Source organism: Macadamia integrifolia, unplaced genomic scaffold (assembly GCF_013358625.1).
Source record: "Macadamia integrifolia cultivar HAES 741 unplaced genomic scaffold, SCU_Mint_v3 scaffold_206A, whole genome shotgun sequence".
NCBI classification, from domain to species: Eukaryota; Viridiplantae; Streptophyta; class Magnoliopsida; order Proteales; family Proteaceae; genus Macadamia; species Macadamia integrifolia.
This window is the reverse complement of record NW_024870642.1, coordinates 134,633-141,450: the sequence shown is the minus strand read 5'-3', so window position 1 is coordinate 141,450 and position 6,818 is coordinate 134,633.

Genomic DNA, 6,818 nt, shown 5'->3' with positions numbered 1-6,818 from the left:
GTGTGTATGCTGTGGTTGGATACTGTATCAGATGATCCTAGTAGGTTTGGGTTAACCGAAGTTATCCCTGTCACCGGTCCGGTTCTGTGTGAACGGGGTGTGACACTGGATATGGCTAGAGTTGTAACAAGAAGGTGACTATGGAGGACATCCCAGTTATGGGAACTCCATGTATTGGTCATATCTCGAGGAATATGACAAGATAATCTTCCTTTTAGGGAAGATTCGATATTCCTTTGAGAGTCCTTTTTGGACTAGGATTGGCTCATGTCTTGCAACCCAAGCGCTAGACTTGGCGAGGAGAAGGGAACTCGTTGGAGCTTCAGGCCGAGCAGCTTGAGTTGGGTGGTCTCCTTACTGGGCTACTTATCTCTACTCATATATGTGTCCTATACCATTAGGCCAAGGGGATTGTTGTTATTTGGCCCGTTGTGATTCAAATGGCTGCTTGGTAGAATATTCGCGATGTGACATGCTGGTACTTGCTAAGCCTTTTGGTAACCGAAACTTTCCTCGTAAAATAGGTCTACTTCTAATCGAACGGATTGATGGGCTTGGGCCACTTGTCTAGGCCTGCATCGGTGCCTTCTAGGGTTTTCTCTCACTCGGCTTGTTTGGTATGCTTTTGACTATATTTTGCAATAATAGATTGCCCCCCACTCCTATTGAGCTGCTTGCAGTCGATCGGAGTATCTTGGGCCTTGATTATCTCATGGTCGATGCCGTGGCTTGTTCTCATTATGCTCGAGCACTGCCATGTAGGAAGGGTAATCGCCTAAACGTGGCAAACCTTTGCTTCCCTAATCAATACTTCCTTTATCCATTATAATGCTGCGGATTTTTTGGGGGTCATACTGAAATGATGGCAACTTTTAATGATTGAAAATACGCCTCTATGACGGGTTGATGAATGAGGAGTTGTCGTGTCGGTGCCCCTGATGCCAACCTGACGCCAACCTGACGCTGGGGGGCTTGAACTGACATGCTCAGTTGATCTGGTTCATGCCTCTTTTCTATGATGGAAGTATTTTCATTGGTTCGACATTAAATGCTATTCTCTTTTAGGAGGGTGAGAAGCATCTTTTTCAAGGTCCTTCACTATTCATTTCCTTTGTTTCTTCTTCCTCACTACTTTGAGAGCTTACTGTTCCACCATCGCCCTCCCTTCTTGCTATCTGTGACTTTTGTAGGCTCTTCTTCTCCAGGGCTGTCGCCGTTTTCATCACGCTCTCTTCCCTTGTTGGGTTTATTTGTTTTCCAATAAGTTTCTTCTTTCCTTGCTTCTCCCTTCATTTTCTTTGGTTTTTAATTCGTTATCGCTATCGATGGCCTCCAATCAAGATCCGAAGGTAGAAACTAGGACAATCTCTGCTATCTATAGGGCGGCTCTTGCGCCTTACGTTCCTACGTCATTGATGCCTACCTGGGGGTAGTGCTGGTTTTGTTATAGCATCAGCTTAGGTCAAGGTGCCTACAGGGACAAACTCTCATTCTGCTGTCCCTGGTGTTCAGAGAGGTAGTGGTCTTGCTTTTGCTTCTGTGGGTATGGGGTTTGAAGCCTTGAACTATCGTTGTTGTCTGAAAGAAGAGGACCTTGCTAGGATTCGATCCTGCCACCATATACCCAACTCAGTGTTTCTGCGGGTCCCATCGAGAGACGAATTCGCCTATATGCCGCTAGTATATGACGTGTGTTAGTATGAGGAGTTCTTCAGGGCTGGACTTTGTATATCTTAGCATTAGTCCTTCTCAGCTTTAGCCAAACGATTGGTGCAAATTGCTTGGGTTTTGTGCTCTAGTTGATGGCCTTGACCATTCAACATATTTTTGTTTCTTTTTGGCTTGTTTCTACGTGAACTTGCTCGATTGTCAACGGGGTTGGTATGCCTTGAGCCAGCGTTCAGTAATTAGAGTTGTGGAAGGGAACTTGTAGAGCCCTACTCTTTAAACCAGGTTTATTGACCGGTTGGTTTGGTTTGGTTTTGTAGGGTCCGAATCGAAACGGGTTGATGCTGGTGCCTTATGGTACGTCAAATGCGGGTGGTCGGATACGATTGAGCCAGTACCCGAAGAGATTCACATGCCTAAGCCGTGCCCTTGCAGTATCACAAGGCCATGTATGAATAGGAAAGGTACGTTATTGTATTTGAATGATAGGAACTTGGTCCATAACATGTGGCCAGAGTAAGGCACATGTTAAGACTCCGTTTTTCTCCAAAATACAGCAAGGTTGGCTTGTTTGACCAACTGGTGGGTGTCACTGGTAGGTGCGAGACCCACTAGTGTGACCCACCTGTTGGGGTAACGTGGACCCCAGCATGCCTGACTTGGATTAGCACGTGTATTTCTACCTTCTCGTAATAATGAGGTCTTGCATGTCCGATGATGTCGGCTACTTCACCCGAAAACCCGATTTAATGTGTTTTGGTCCATAAATGGGCAAAACCAAACAAGCCTTAGAAGATATTTATGATACTAGGGTATAAATAGCTTTATATATATATATATATATATCTCCCTCATATATGGTTTTCAGCAAAGTTTGGTAAGTGAAGTAAAGAAGAGGGAGAAAAGAAGAAGAAGGAGAGAAGGAAGAGGTAAGAGGCTTCTCCCTTGGATCTCGTGGCCACGCCTTACCTTTTTGCTGCCGGTATCTTCACCGCTGTCTTGAGATCTACACTTTAAGGTAAGTAACGTCATAAACCCTTGAGATATGATGAAACCCTTGTGTGTATGGTTGAATCTAGGGAATAATGAAATCATTATGTGATTTCCTTAAAGGATTTAAGAAAGAAAACAAGGATTTGAGAGTTATTAAAGTGGCATTTGAGTTGGGAGGAGAAATCCCAAGATTTGGGGTTTTTTAAGTTAAGGTATGATTACTTTCCCCAAATCTTGTTAATGGCTTAGATCCATGGGACAAAAAAGTAGATGATGCTTAGACTGTGTGGGAAATGAAGTGGGAACCACCCTATTAGGTTTTCAAGAGTTAGAATGGAAGAAAGAAGGAAAACAACAAAACCAAAGGAATACCGGTAGGTAGGACCAACGGGTGCCACACCTACCAGTGTGACCCACCTGTCTTCCCTGAGATTCTAACTCAACAGGTGGGTAGGACCGGTGGGTGCCACACCTATTAGTGTGACCCGCCTGTCTCCTCTGGGTCTACCGGTGGGTAGGACCGACGGATGCCAGACCTACCAGTATGACCCGCCGGTCTTGACAGTTTGCACAAGTGGGTTCCCCTACCCACTTGTATGACCCACCTGTAGCTCAAATGAGCTCCGATTGAACCCAAACTCACCGACAACTTTCTTCACACTATTATACGCGTCATGACCATATCTTAAATCATTTATAGACCTGAATTGGACTTATTTCTAAACTCCTTATCTATGCTAGGTTTCGAGAAATTCATTTTCTCACTCCGGATCTTACCCATACTGCGAGTGTACATTCTTCTACAAGAATAGGTAAGTGGGGAGAGGACTTTGATCTTAATATTTGGAGTATTTTTGGCATCCTATATATTCATAGACTATATTGACATTCCGATTGCCATTTAAACTATATTGACATTCCGATTGCCATTCTCATGCATATGTTTGATGTATGAATGACGCATTTAGAACTGAACATGTTGTATCTTAAATTTCTAAATGCATGTTATTTGTTTGAAAATATTGAGAATGGATTTATCATATGATGGTTATGGTGCCGATTGGCCGAACATGTGTGAGATTTCTAGATTAGATGCCGTAGTCAGCTTGGAAACAAATATATTGATATACTATGGAATGGGACACGAAAGTACTATGCAGTTGTACTATCTCATGTAGGAGCATGTGGTTAGGATTTCATATTCCCTCATGCTACGACTCTTCCCAACAGGGGTTTATATATTGGGTTATCACTGGGAGGAAGCATCGGTCGTGAACCGCCGTGGTGGTTGGAAGTATGCCTAGCTGATCATTAGGACAGTTGGAAACTTTGGTAATATATTTAGAGGGTCAATCGTACTGCTTTTAATTTCTACTGTGGTTCGGCCACGATTTACTTTTATGTTGTAGTTCGGCTACCATTTACATTTTTACTGTGGTTCGACCACGATTTACTTTTCCGAGTGCTCACGATGAGTCTTCTCTGACAACCCTATGGGCGTATCATAGGATGGAGAATGCGTCTCGAACCCGAGGCATACGCGCACTATGGTTGTGAGTAGCACGTTATCTATGACATAGTAATGATTTGTTAGGTGAATAGGAATAAAATAAATCTCATGCATATAGCATCATTTGATTGTGATTGTGTGTGTGCGTCTTTCTTTCCATTTACTGAGCTAGTGAGCTCACCCCTCGTGTGTTGCAAGGCAACAGTGACAGATTCCATCTACTGTACTCTTTTGATTCTTTTGGTACATTTTTCCTTTGTGCTCTCAATAGTTAAATTTCTATTTCTTATGTAAATATCATGCCTATAGGCTCACATGTAAATACTTTATGTATAACAATTTGGGTATCAAGAGTATATGAGAAATTATAGTTAATCATTTATGACAAGACTTCTGCTGAGCTAGAATATTATATTTCATGATTACTTGTGGCTTGCTGTATTGTGGTTACTGTGTTTGATGATCCTGGTGGTTTTGGGTCACCCGGAGGGAACCCGGTCACCGATCCGGTTCTATGTGAATGAGGCGTGACAGAACCCCTCCTTTATCAAGGGATGGAAAACCCAATTCTTTTTTGCCTCTGGTTTCGAGAGGTTACTAATCGGCAACAATTGGTACAAGCTAGACATTGCCCCTGTGAACATTTGGCCTACTCTAACGGCTCCAGATGAACGGATTTTCCTAGTGTTAATGGGCTCTGGTCGTGTCATCAACACCACCGAGCTAGGAGATGACAATTTTCTTGCTTGGCACGGCTTGAGTTTAGGTGATTTGTCTCAGTAACTTTTCTTTTCCTTGCTTTTTTGTGAGCTAATTCACTCATTTGGACTGCAGCGTCACTCAACCATCACTTGATTTAGGCAACCTTTGCCACCTATGAAGCTCACAATTGGAGACGGGAGGAGCGCAGAGAGAGAAGGAAGTGCAAAGTGGAGGTGAAAATGGAAGATGCCGACTGCCCTCTTGAGAGGCGTCGAAAAAGGAGAAGGGCTAAGGCCACCCCATTATCCACTCGCTTTTCAAACTACTGAGACAGAAGTTGCCACAAGTTCTGAGGATGATGTCGCTCTGTCGGCTGCCTAAGTCGATTCGGCTGAGCTCGCCACTCGTCCTATACTCACCGAGGTTGGCATTAGGAGTGATTCTCCCCACAGAGATTCTTTGCTCCCCGTCGAGGATTTGCCCACATGTGAGGCAAAGGAGCCCTCTAAGGGATCAGCCTGTTCTTGGCGAGTCTTTGGGTCGTGCAGGGGAATTCGAGTGACCTTTGGGAGGATCGGGACCTCGCAGTAATCCGATCGGGGATCACACTCCCATGACACGGGTGCTCACGCCTAAAGAGATCGCACAGTAGAGGCAGCCGAAGTTAGGGGTGACTGTGTGGCCCTTGACGATTGGAACCAACAGTTGTGACTTTCGACGAATGTTCGGTTTTCAGTGAGGACTTCATGGCTAGCTTCTGGGTCGTACATACCATTTTCCTCGGGGATTGTCTGGCTATAGAGGACATGGCCGTGAATGCGCTATGCCAAAACGGGAGGCAAACTCTTGCTTGGGTAGCATTATGCTTTGTTGTCAACTCTCTCTCTCTCTCTTATTGTGTAGGTCTCATCCTACCTCGCAGAAGCATATGACCGGGTGGAAAGGCTGTTGGATCAAGTTGAAGTGTTCCATGCTTCTGCCGCGATGAAGGATGAAGAGGTAGCTTCTTTGACTAAGCAATTAAGGAAGATGACGGTTATCAACCATTCCCATTCGAGAATGAACATCGAAGCTCAAGTTGCTAGGGCCATAGAGGCTCATGAAATCGATTGGTCCAGTTGGGCGGACAGGGAGAAAGAACTTGATTACTTTTCAAGTACAGGCAGACCCGGATTCTGCTCAAACTCGTCTTCGATCGGTCAAGTTGGTCGTAAATTTCATTGATTTTCTACGCTTTCTTACCTAAAATAAAAAACAAGGGTAGAAACTGAGACCCTAGTAGTTCATTCATTGCTATTTCCTTTTAAATGGGTTTTGAAAATCTTTACCAAGAAAAAAAAAAAAAGGGTTTTGGCAATTGAATATAGTTAGATTCAGCTTTCGCTAGGGTTGTCAAACAATCGGTCACAATCGGTTTTGGTTAAATTCAGGACCGCAGATATTTGGGGTTGAGACAGATACCGAACGGTAAAGGTTTTGATAATGTGTTTCATATTGATCTGATTTGGTTTGGTCTTGGACTAAATCCAATTTCAGAAGTCCCAGTACTGACCTAAATACAATCAGACGAGTGTACCTAGTGATAGGATGAAGGATTGAAGGCAGCGATTGGCCAATTGCATATCCATGATAGAGAGATTGGTAGCCTAGGAGAGGAAAAGAAAGTTCTGATCACAAAGTCGATAATTGTTGTAGAGAAGAACAAGGAACACATCGGTAGCCTTGATCCAATGCTTCACCTCGCCTTTGAGCTCTGAGTACATTTTCTGAACCTCTTTGATGCTTTAACTTCTGTATTTCTAAATTGGGGAGTGGAGAATGCTGACTGCTACTGTGGCCTACACTTGTCTTGGTTGTGGTGAGAAGGGTGGTGCTGTTGTGGTGAAGAGGAGAAGAAGGGGGGCGTTGGTGGGGAGAGAGAGGAATCCACGCCAAACATGTATTG